The sequence below is a fragment of the Ursus arctos genome, unplaced genomic scaffold, assembly GCF_023065955.2.
Source record: "Ursus arctos isolate Adak ecotype North America unplaced genomic scaffold, UrsArc2.0 scaffold_22, whole genome shotgun sequence".
In the NCBI taxonomy this organism is placed as follows: domain Eukaryota; kingdom Metazoa; phylum Chordata; class Mammalia; order Carnivora; family Ursidae; genus Ursus; species Ursus arctos.
In genome coordinates, this window is record NW_026622897.1 from 13,058,971 (window position 1) to 13,072,003 (window position 13,033).

The 13,033-nt window shown below is 39.6% G+C and overlaps 1 protein-coding gene across 4 annotated transcripts in view; it reads left to right on the plus strand.

Moving 5' to 3' along the window:
• Window positions 1-13,033, plus strand: part of RNF214 (ring finger protein 214) — a 50,507-nt gene that overhangs the window by 13,941 nt on the left and 23,533 nt on the right. The window lies entirely within an intron of this gene.

Consider the following 13,033-nt stretch of genomic DNA (forward strand, 5'->3'; position numbering starts at 1 on the left):
TCAGAGCTCTAAGTGAAAAGTAGCAAGCTTGTTGGTTGAATCATCTTCCAAGTATGAAAGATGGTAACCATGAAAGGTCAACATGAGAAAGAACGTTTGGGAAAGAGCCTAAGGACAATCTGTTTTGTTGAGAATTGAATGATAAAGCTTTGAAAGTGGGTCAGTTGTCCATGATGATCCATGAGCCAGCGATTATGAAGAGTGTGCTAGGAGCATAACGCTATACCTGGCATTGTTAGTGATTGAACCCCCTGCAACTCCCCACCAACAACATGGCTTCTGCCATCGTCTTAACAGGCTGGTGGCGGGGACGGTGAAACAGAGACATGTATGTGTAGGCATCTTAGCAGGAGTCTTAGACAGCAGAAGCTGGGAAGGTGAATCTACCATTATAATTCCAGACTCTGTGAAAGGTTTCCTTTTGGTGTGGACTCTGCACTCTTAACGTACCTCTGACCACTTTCTCTACCTTCTGATTGGATAAGCCCAATGGTGATTGATACTAACAGCTGCTCGTGGTCTGGAAGATCCAATTGGGCTTTTTTATGTGTGTCACGAGTGTCAGAATGACACTTTCTGTCATGCTTTTTGTGGAATGTGGGGTTCACTTTTCCAGAAGTAGGGGGAAGAAGTCTGTTTGCACCTTTGTTCTAGCAGTGATGTGGGTTTTGTTTTGCATTCCATCATCCACAGTAACTGTGGGCACAGAGATTTTGGTCATTGTATTAATCTGCTCAGATTGCCATCATAGAGTACCACAGACTGCGTGATTTAAACAACAGTAATTTATTGTCTCACAGTTCTAAAGGCTGGAAGTCCAAGATTAAGACGCTGGCAGGGTTGGCTTCTGGCGAAGCCTGTGTTCTTGGCTCGCAGGCACTACTGCCTTCATGCGCTGTCCTCACGTGGCTTTTCCTCCGCGTGTGCGTCCTCCTGGTGTCTCTCCTCTTTGTGTTAGGACACCAGTCCTGTTGGATTAGAGCCCCATCCTTACGATCTCATTTAACTTTAATTACTTCCTTAAAGGCCTTATCTCCAAATACAGTCACATTACTGGTGAGGGCTTTCACAAATGAGTTTTCGGGGGACACAATTCAGGCCATAACAGTCATTTTTCCTTTTCATAGTTCTCATTCTGTCAGCCAACACTTACTGAGTATCTACCGCGAGCCAGACAACATGGGCCTGGAGAATAGAAGGTCCTCGTGGAGCTTATTGTTGAATAGGAAGGACAACAAATAGATAATTACAAACTAGTATAATGATACCATAATAGTGGTGATATGAGAGCGCGTAGAAGGGGCATGGAAATCAGACTGGGCAGGGGGAGTCAGAGAGGGATTGCCAGAGGAAGTGATTTCCGGAATCGAATCCTGAAAGATAAAGGGGAATATGAACATGACATGCAATGCACGATCCTTGGTTTGATCCTGGATTAAACAAATAACTTTCAATGAAAGAGTTGCAGGGGTGGGGGTTGATACAGGGAGGAATTAGTGGGGCAGAGAATAGGGAAAAGATATTGCAGGCAGGGGGCCTACAGACAAGAGAGAATAGCACCTGAGCTGTAGGGAGGTGGGGAGGAACGAGACCAGTGAGGTAGTGGGAAGCTGGTCACAAAAGACTCCTGTATCGTGTGATCAGGAGTTTGGGTTTTTCCCTGATAGAGATACTGGAAGATTTTAAGGGAGGAGGGGTATCAGAGGAGATTTGCATTTTAGATAAATGACTTTGGAAAGTGGATGGGAGTAGTGTAGAGGACCAGTGAGGAGACTTACCTGTCAGAGCCTGTGTTAGAATGACAGTGGCCCAAACTGCAGTGGCAACGGCTGGGAGGAGAGGATTTCATATCGATGTTACGTAAAGGTGAATTTACAGGGCGCCCGGGTGGTGCAGTCAGTTAAGCATCCGACTTGGTGTCGACTCAGGTCATGATCTCAGGGTCTTGAGATCAAGCCCTGTGTCGGGTGCTGTGCTGGGCATGGAGTCTGCTCGAGATACTCTCTCTCCCTCTGCCTCTCTCCCTGCTCTCTTTCTCTCTCTCAAAATAAATAAAATCTTTAAAAAAATTAAAGGTGAATTTACTTAATAGAAATCTGCTAAGTGCTTTGTACTCTTTGGGGGTAGTCACTATGTATTTCAATGTAATTATAATTTCTGAAGAAGACACCCTGAATTAACAACAACAACAACTACTACAACAATAATAACAACAACAAAGCCCAAAAAAACCAAGGAACTAATACTCAGTTTAGTCATGTATTCGATAATTTTCTCCTGCATACATGGTTGCTTTGTCATGGATGTTGTCTTGCTTTCGTGGGACACTTTCTCATTCCCAGTTTATATCCTTGAGGTTTATTGCTGGCATGAGGAAGATGAGGCTTCCACGTGAGCGCTCTTCCAGGGCAGAACTTCTTTTTAAGATTCCTGCTTTTAATAGTGACTCATTGCGAATGGCAGCAAGTAGGACTCTTCCCCAATTAAAGATGGAGAGCTTGCACATCATCAATTGGTTCATAGAAGTAGCTTGGGACAAATAGCTGGAAAGCTGAAATATTAAGCATGATTCTTCTTTTTTTACAGATATTCTGAGCATGGGGCCCTTGGGTAGCTCAGTCGGTTAAGTGTCTGCCTTCAGCTCAGGTCATGATCTTGGGTGCTGCGATTGAGTCCCCGCTGGGCAGGGAGCCTGCTTCTCCGTCTCCCTCTGCCCCTCCCCATGGGCTGGTGCTCTCGCTCTCAAATAAAGAAATAAAGTCTCGGGAAAAAATGTTCTGAGCCTGCCTCATGAACTCATATGATAGAGTGATAGGTAGGGAGCTCATCGAGGGACTTACTGTTGGACACATTATTTTTTTAAAGATTTTATTTATGAGAGAGAGAGAGTTGGGGGGGAGCAGAGGGAGAGGGACAAGCAGACTCCATGCTGAGCGCAGAGCCTGACACAGGGCTCAATTTGACGACACCAGGATAATGACCCGAGCAGAAACCAAGCATCAGACGCTCAGCCGACTGGGCCATACAGGCACCCCTGAAGCATTACTCTAGATGTCATTTAGGAGTCTGCATTAAATTGACATCAACGAGGTGCATGAAGATTCATTTTGGAAATTTCTCACCAAATGCTAGCTTATTTAAGTGGTATGTGTAGAAGGCCTAGCAGCTTGCCTAGCAATCAGTAAATCTGGTGAGCATTTCTTGGGTGCAAAGCAGTGAGGCAGGCTGTTACAACATGCTGTATTTGACCACAGCTGTCCGTCCTTCCAGCAGTGTGCTCGTTCCCAATGAGCCTACACTTTGATCACTTCAGGTCCTCTTTCATGTTCGGTAACCTCACTCCATTTCCCACCAGTCTTTCAGCTCCCTGGAAGCTTGTCTTTCCATAGCCAGCCTAGATGCACGGTCCACTGCTTGGATTACTCCCTCAGTGTTACCCTCAATTCTCTTTCCTCTCGTTCTTCTGTAGTACTCCAGCCCTGGGTCAAGTCAGCCACCTGACCTCTCTGTTCTTACATCGGGCTGCTGAGTGCTGCTGGAGACAGTCCTTCAGCTGTGTGTCTGGGTTCAGAATAAATGTATGACTTCTAACATCACCTGAATCCTCGGGGTGCCCTCTTCTTCTGAGGGTTGTCCCAAACTTTTACCTCCCTTTCTCAACTTCCTCTCCCCACCATTGCTCTCCTTAGTCTTAGCAGATGATCTCACTTTTTATTTCACTGTAAAAATAGAGGCCATCAAGTGAAACTTCTTTCAGTTTCCAGCTCTCAGCAGACACATCTGTCCTTTCCTCCTGTCCCTGTATCTGAGTCTAAACTTCATACCTGTATGTGAATTCACTTCACTCTTGCTTCTGCCATTTCTCCATAAGTGGCAGCACTGTGTACCCCCAGTCTAACCTGAATAACCAAGAATCATCCCGAATTCTTCTCTCTTAGCCCTCTTTCCACCACATCACTTTTACCAAGTCCTATACATTCTTTTTTTTTTTAAGATTTTATTTATTTATTCAACAGAGATAGAGACAGCCAGCGAGAGAGGGAACACAAGCAGGGGGAGTGGGAGAGGAAGAAGCAGGCTCATAGCGGAGGAGCCTGATGTGGGGCTCGATTCCATAACGCCGGGATCATGCCCTGAGCCGAAGGCAGACGCTTAACCGCTGTGCCACCCAGGCGCCCCAAGTCCTGTACATTCTTAATTATCTCTTTCTCAGGACGCCTGGGTGGCTTAGTCGGTTAAGTGTCTGCCTTTGGCTCAGGTCATGATCCCAGGGTCCTGGGATCGAGCCCCACGTCAGGCTCCCTGCTTCTCCCTCTGCCTGCTATTCTCCCTGCTTGTGCTCTCTCTCTCAAGTAAATAAAATCTTAAAAAAAAAAAACAACTATCCCTTTCTCTCTGTTCTCGCTGATCCTGTCAGTTCAGGATCTCATCAATTCTAGATCACTGACATAGGCTGCGAAACTTTCTTTGCCTCCACTCTGCCTCCCTTCTCACTTGTGTAGTACACTGCTACCATAGAAATCTCTCATATTCACATCTGATAATGTCATTTTTCTGCTGAAAATTTTTCATAGTTCTTTATAGCTTTTAGGGTAAAGTTTCAGCTCTTTAGCTTAATATAGAAGGCCCTCAGTTACATAGTCCCCGTTTATACCCCTAGCTATACTTTTTACTGCTCCCCCAAACACCCATGCTGGTTTATACCTGCTGCTACATGAACTCACTTAAAACTCAGTCTGTATTATCTGCTCTAGAAAGCTTTCCCAGATCCTCCCCATCTCCTCCCCTTCGCACTTCGTGACCGTTTCATTTAGATGGCCCTCCTCTGTACTCACCAGCATGCTGAGTATACCTCTCTGAACACATACCTCCGAGGGTCTTTTTGTTTACCTGAATGCCATCCCCATCGCATAGTTAGTTTCTTGAGGGTAAGTGTTTTGATGATCTGTTGCTGTGTAAAACAGCCATCATAAAACTTAGTATCTTAAAACAAAATAATTTATTATTTCTCACAGTTCTTTGGGTTGATTAAGTCGCGGATGGATGGTTCTGCTAGTCTCCTCTAGAGTCATTCCTGTAGCTGCAGTCAGATGGCAGCTGGGACTAGAACATCCAAGATGGCATCATTCGTATTTCTGGTGCCTTGGCAGGGACATTTGGAAGGCTGGGCCCAGCGGAGACACGGAGAGGTCTAGGCCTTTTCTCACTCTCTCCATATTGTCTTTTCCCTCTCCAGGTGGTTTTTCCAGCAGAGGGGCCAGATTCCTTACTTGGTGGCTCAGAGCTCCAAAGAGTACAAAAGTGGAAGTTTCTAGGCTTTCCTAAGGCATAGACTTGAAACTGGCACAGTGCTATTTCTGTGGCATTCTTTTGGTTAAAATGAGTCACAGGGCCATCTCAGATTTAGTGTTGGAGGGGCTGTGAAGGACATGAACACTAGCAGGCCTGGTTCATTGGGAGGGGTCCGTATTTGGAAATCTGCTACTGTAGCAAGTAACACATCTCACTTAACTTTTTCTGCCTGTATGTGTTAATATCTTTTAGATATAAGTTTTACAAATAGGAGATGCATAATTCGAGATGTTTTAGAAATACACAGGATGAATTTTGGGAAAGAGTGAGGCTGGGACATCAACCAGGAAGCTCGTAGAATAAACTGAGTTTCTAAGGATTGGTATAAGACTAGTGATGGTGGACTGAAAAGGAAGAAATGGATTCCCGAGGAATCAATGCTTGATTATTTTAGAGATTAAGGCTGGGGGAGGTGTCAAAACTAACTTCTGTATTGACCCTGGGTAACTATGTGCTACCTGGACAGTAATTGGGAAATGGAATGCCCGTTCTAAGTTCTGAGGGTAAAGTAAGTAATGCGATGATGATATGAGACATACAAGTTAAAATCCTCAGTCGGCCGTGGGACACTTGACTAGAAGAGATGCTCTGTCTTGATTTGTAGTTGACTGCGTGGAGGTGATAGTTACAACACTGAAAGTGGGTTTTCTGTGGGAAAAAGCGTAGAGTAGGACTCAGTTCTAAACGCTGAGGCACACCTACCGTTTGGGAGTACAAAGAGGAAGGGAAGGCAGAAAGAAGAGGAAACAGCTTAGAATAGTAGTATAGGGCTTCAAAGGGGACGTGCGTAACAGTGTCAGAAACTGCAGGGAAGTACATGAGAACCGGGTCTGAGTAAAGGCCATTGGTAATTACTGAGTGTAAGCAACAGGGGTTTGTAGGCAGAGGGATTAAATTACTGGATTTACTTTTCCGCCGATGTTTTATTATGAAAATTTTTAAACATTAGAAGCTGGAAGTGTTATACATTAACACTCACGCCCTAGGTTCAACAGTTAACATTCTGCCTAATTTGTTTTAGCAGTATCTTTACATCCCTCTATCTGTTCTTCAGTCCATCTTTTTTTTTCTTTTCCATGCCTATCAGACTAAGTTACAGTCATCAGTAACTTCACCTTTATATCCATAAATATGCATATCATTAATGAGAGTTAAATATTATTTGTGTCTCCTTTTTTTTGGTAATAAAATGTATCTTAAGTGTACTATTCCATGAGTTTTGACCAATGTCAAATACCTGCGTAATTCAGGCCCCATTAAGATACAGAGAGTACTACCCTTAAGCTAGATGGTCCCCGCATACACTTTCCCAGTCTTTTCTTGTCCCATCTTCCAAAGGCAACCACTGTTCTAATTTTCTAATCGTCAGTTCACTGTGATGTTCTAGAGCGCCGCATAAATGAAATCATACAACGTGTACTCTTTTGTGTAGGACTTCTTTCATTCAGCATAGTGCTTCTGACATTCATTCATGTCTCTTTATTGTCAAGTATCATTCCTTTTGTTAATATACCACAGCTTATCAGTTCTCCTTTGAGGGGTATGTAATGGTTTCCAGATTTTGACTATTATGAATAAAACTGCTGTGAACAGGGGCACCTGGGTGGCTTAGTCAGTTAAGCATCTGCCTTCGGCTCAGGTCGTGATCCCATGGTCCTGGGATCGAGTCCCGCATCGGGCTCCCTGCTCAGCGGGGAGTCTGCTTCTCCCTCTCCCTGCAGCTCCCCCTTCCTGTGTGCTCACTCTCGCACACTCTCTCTCTGGCAAACAAATAAATTAAATTCTTAAAAAAAAAAACCTGCTGTGAACAGTCAAGTATGTCTTTGTGGTGGGCATATACTTTTATTTCTCTTGGGTAAATTTCTGGGAGTAGAATCACCAGGTTGTAGGGGAGGTGTATGTTTAGTTTTGTAAGAAACTGACACAGAAATTTCCCAAGTGGATGTACCATTTTATACTCTACCTACAAGGTATGAGAATTCTGGTTGCTTCATATCCTTGCCGCTCAAGTGGTTGTATTTCATTGTGGTTTTATTTGGCATTTCCCTCATTACTAATGATGTTGATCACTTTTTCCATGTGCTTATTGGCCATGCGTATGTCTGTTTTTGTGATGTGTCCACTCAGATTTTTGCCCTCCCTCCCCCTTTTTTGGTTGTTTTTAGAAGTTCTTTACATATTGCAAACATAAAGCCCTTTGTCAGTTATATATTCTGTGAAAATGTTCTTCCACTCTCTGACTTAGCTATTGATTTTTTAATTGTATCTTTTGGTGAACAGAAATTTTAATTTTAAGTCTGTCTAATTTATCAAGTTTTCTTTTATAATTATTGCGTTCTTTGTCCTAAGAAACCTTTGCCTCCCCTCAAGTAGCAAAGGTGTTCTCCTCTGTTTTCTTATGGGAGCTTTATCATTTTAGCTTTTATCTTTATGATCCATCTCAGGGTAATTTTTGTGCATGGTGAGGTTCATTTTTTGAGGTTCACATGCCTATCCAGTTGTCCCAGCACTGTGTGTTGAAAAGACTTCCCTTTTCCCCATTGGATTGATTGACACCTTTGCCAAAAACCAAATGACAGTATGAGTCATTTGTATAAGTAGTGGGTCTATTTCTGAGTACTATTTTATTGCATTGGTTATATTTGTCTATCTTTATGCCAAATCATGCTGTTGTGATGATTATGGCTTTATAGTAAGTCATGGTCAGAGAATGTAAGGTCTGCTCTTTTTTTCAGGGTTCTTTGGACTTTGCACTACCTTTAGGTCATTTGCACTACCGCACATGTTTGAGAAACCGCTTGCCAGTGTCTACAAAAACAAAACCAGAACTAGTGAGACATCGTTCCATTGAATCTGTAGATCAATTTGGGGAATATTGACATCTTAATAATACTGAGCCCTCCAATCCATAAATAATGTATCTATCTGTTTATTTAGGTCTTTATGTTACCATCATTTCAGAATTTTCAGAGTACGGGTCTTAACACAACTTTCTTTAGATTTCAAAAGGAATTTATTCCTAAGTATTTTATGTTCTTTGACACTATTTAAGTGGAATTAAATTTTCAAAAAAATTTCCAACCATTTCTTGCTAGTATATAAAAATACAATTTGTTTTGTATATTAACCTTATACCTGCTCTTTGGTAAATTTACATATTAATATGTTAGTTGTTCTGTAGATTCCTTAAGATTTTCTACGAAAACAATTATAGCTTCTGTGAATATACAGTTTTATTTCTTCCTTTCAAATCGTAAGGCTTTTATCTCTTATGAGCATTATTACACTGACTGGGACCTCTGGTCCAGTGTTGAATAGAAGTGGTAGAGTAGACATACTCACCTTGTTTCTGCTCCTAGGGGGGAATGTTTGGTATTTTACCATTAATTGGGATGATAGCTATAGGTTCTTTGTAGATGCTGTTTATCAAATTGGGAAAGTTCTCTTCTGTTTCTAATTTTCTGAGAGTTCATAACATGATTGGGTGCTTAGTTTTGTCAAATAGTTTTTCTGCACCTATTAAAATTACTGAATGGTTTTTCTCCTTTATTCTGTTAATATGGTGAATTATATTGATTTATTTTCAAACGTTAAACCAATTGTCCATTCTTGGGATAAACCCCCTTGGACAAGGTATGTTATTGTTTTTATATATTGCTGGATTCGACTTGCTATTTTTTTTAGGGATATTTGTGGCTATACTTATTGAGTAATATTATTCTATATATTTTTTATTTTTAAAAATGTAATTATATCGGTTGCTGAGGGGGTGATGTTAAAATCTCTATGATTATAGACTTTCCTCTTTTTCCTTTTAATTCTGTGAATTTTTATTACTTGTATTTTGAAGTTGTATTGTTAGATACATACACATTTATGGTCATTATATATTCTTGATGAATTAGCCATTTTATCATTATGAAATGTCTCTATCTTTGTCATATTCTTTATGTTAAAGTTTACTTTATGTGATATTAATATAGATACTGCGGTCTTATGCTTATTTTTTACATGGGGTATATTTTTTCATCATTCATCTTCAGCCTGTCTATATTTTTATGTGTCATAAAGACAGCATATAATTAGATCTTACTTTTTGATCTGTTCTGATAAGCTGCCTTTTAATTAGAGGCTTTAGTCAGTTTATATATAACGTAATTATCAATATGGTTGAATTTAGGTCTGTTCTTTTACTATGTAAATTGAATATTAATTCTTGAATATTTTTTAGAATTTTATTTTAATTTGGCCTTTCCTTCCCCAAATACACATCTGTTACATTAATTCACTGGCAACATTCGTTATAAAGAAAAATTACCTGCCTGCTGCTTATTTTGTTTTAGAAAGACTTGTAATTGTCTTGAATAAGGTATTTGGGAAATTTTCAGAGTCATAATTGTAGAAACTTAGAGTTATTATCCCTTAGATTTTTGAACAAAGATTTTTAGATAAAATATACGTCAATAAAAAAGGCACTTATTTTAAGTTGCATATAGATGAATTTTCACAAACTAATCATGCATGTAAGCACTAACACAATCAAGATATAGCACATGGCCATTACCCTGTAGTGTTCCATGTTCCTTCTCCAGCACTGCCCTTTTCTTCCCCTCAGTTCCCAGGTAAACACTTTGTCACTGTAGATTACATTTATGTTTTCTAGAAATTTGTGTCTAGCTTCTATTTTAAGGATTCATCCTTGATGTTATCTCAATAGTTTTTTCCTTTTTTTAAGATTTTCTTTTTCAGAGCAGTTTTAGGTTTACAACAAAATTGAGAGGGAGGTACAGAGATTTCCCATATACCCCCTGCCCCCACACAGGCATAGCCTCCTCTTAACCAACATCACTCACCAGAATAGGACATTTTTTACCAAGGGTGAACCTATCCAAAGTCTGTAGTTTACCTTAGGGTTTTGCACATTCTGTGGGTTTGGACAAATGTATGATGACAAATATCCATCATTATAATATCATACAGAGTATTTTTCACTGCCCTAAAAATCCCCTGTGCTCTGCCTATTCATGTTCCCCTCGCACCTTTCCCCTACAAAGAGCCACTGATTTTGTTACTGTCTCCATAGTTTTGCCTCTTCTACGATGGTATATAGTTGGAATCATACAGTATGTATTTATTTAAGATTGGCTCCTTTCAGTTAGTAATTTGCATTTGAGGTTTCTCCATGTCTTTTCATGGCTCGATACCTCATTTATTTTTAGTCCTGAATAATATTCCATTGTCAGGATATACCACAGCTTTTTTATCCATTCATCTACCAACAGGCATCTTGGTTCCTTCCAGGTTTTGGCAGTTATGAATAAACATAAACATGCTGCTGTAAATATCCATGTGTGGTTTTTAGTATAGACCTAAGTTTTCAGCTCCTTTCAGTAAATACCAAAGAGTGCGGTTGCTGGATCAGATGGTAAGAGTATAATTAGTTTTGTAAGATACCAGCAAACAGTCTTCCAAAGTGACCGCACCATTTTGCATTCCCACCAGCAATGTATGAGGATTATTGTTGCTCACATCCTTGTCAGCATTTGGTGTTGTCAGTTTTGGCCATTCTAATAGATGTGTAGTGGTATCTCATTGCTGTTTTAATTTGCCTTTTTCTGATGACAACTGCTGTGGAACATCTTTTTGTATGCTTATTTGCCATCTGTGTGTCTTCTTTGGTGAGATCTATTAAGGACTTTGGCCCATTTTTTAATCAGGTTGTTTATTTTCTTATTGTTGAGTTTTAGGGGTTCTTTGTGTATTTAACAGTTCTTTATCAGATGTGTCTATCGTAAATATTTTCTTTCAGGTTTGTCTTCTAATTCTTTTGATACTATCTTTTGCAGAATAAAAGTTCTCAATTTTTTAAAAGGTTTATTTACTTATTTGAGGGGGGAGAGGCGGAGGGGCAGAGAGAAACTTAAGCAGAGTCTGTGCGGAGCTGGTTACCAGGTTTGACCTTACAGCTCTCAGATCATGACCTGAGCCGAAGCCAAGAGTTGGGTGCTCAACTGACTTCACCACCCGGGTGCCCCTGGACATTCTCAGTCTCAATGAAGTCTCCTTTGTCAGTTATTTCTTTCACAAATTTTGTCTTTGGTTTGTACTTAAGAAGGCATCACCATACCCAAGTTCAGCTAGGTTTTCTTCTATGTTATCTTCCAGGAGTTTTATAGTTTTGTATTTTACATTTAGGTCTACAATCTGTTTTGAGTTAATTTTTGTTAAAGGTGTAAGGTCCGTGTTTAGTTTCACTTTTTGCATGTGGTTGTCCAGTTCTTCTAGCACCATTTGTTGAAGAAACTCTTTGCTTCATTTTATTGCCTTCATTCTTTTGTCAAAGATTATTTGGCTGTATTTATGAGGGTCTGAAATAGGCTCTTTATTCTGTTTTATTCATCTGTTTGTTCTTTTGCCACTACCACACTGTTTTGATTACGATAGCTTTATAGAAAGTCTCGAAGTCTGTCTATCATCAGTCCTCCAAATTGGTTCTTTTCTTTCAATATTGTGATAGCTAATCTGGGTCTTTTGCCTTCCATATAAACTTTAGAATCAGTTTGTTGACATCCATAAAATAACTTGCTGAGATTTGGATTGGGATTGCATTGAATCTGTAGATCAAGTTGAGAAGAAAGGACATTTTGATAATGTTGAGTTTCTCTATCCATGAACATGAAATATCTCTCCATTTATTTAGTTCTTTTTTGATTTTGTTCATCATAGTTTTATAGTTTTCCTCATAAAGATCTTATATATATTTTGTTGGATTTATACCTAGGTATTTCATTTTGGGGATTGCTAATGTAAATGATACTTTGTTTTTAATTTAAAATTCCACTTGCTCATTGATAGTATATAGAAAAGCAATTAACTTTTGTATATTAATCTTGTATCCTTCAACCTTACTTTAATCTCTTATTTGTTCAAGGAGGGTTTTTTGATTCTTAACAGTTTCCTATATAGATGATCATGTCACCTGCAAAGATATTTTTGTTTTCCTTTCTATTTTGTTTTCCTTTGACATCCTTTTCTTGTCTTATTGCATTCTTCCAGTATGATATTGATGAGTGGTGAGAGGGGCATCCTTGCTTTCTACCTGATCTTAATGGGAAAGCTTCAAGTTTCTCACCATTAAGTATGATGTTAGCTGTAGGTTTTTTGCAGATAGTTTTATTTACTGAGAGTTTTTATCATGAATGTTGGATTTTGTAAAATGCTTTTTTTGATAGGATCTATGATTTCTCTTTTTTAGTCTTCTGATGTGACGGATTACGTTAATTAATTTTTGAATGTTGAACTTGCATACCTAGGATAAATTCCACTTGGTCATGGTTTAAATTCTTCTTATATTTTTTAAGATTTGATTTGCTATTTTGTTGAGGATTTTTGCATCGTATGTTCATGAGAGATACTGCTGTGTGGTTTTCTTTTCTTCTTAATGTCTTCGTCTAGTTTTGGTATTAGGATAATGTTGGCCTCATAGAATGAGCTAGGTAGTATTCCCTCTGTTTCTGTCTTTGAAGGCGATTGTAGAGAATTAGTATAGTTTTTTTCTTTTTTTTAAGGTCTTTTTTTTTTTTTAAAGTAATCTCTACCCTTAATGTGGGGTTCAAACTCATAACCCTGAAATCAAGAGTCACATGTTCCACCAACTGAGCCAGCCAGGTGCCCTGGTCCA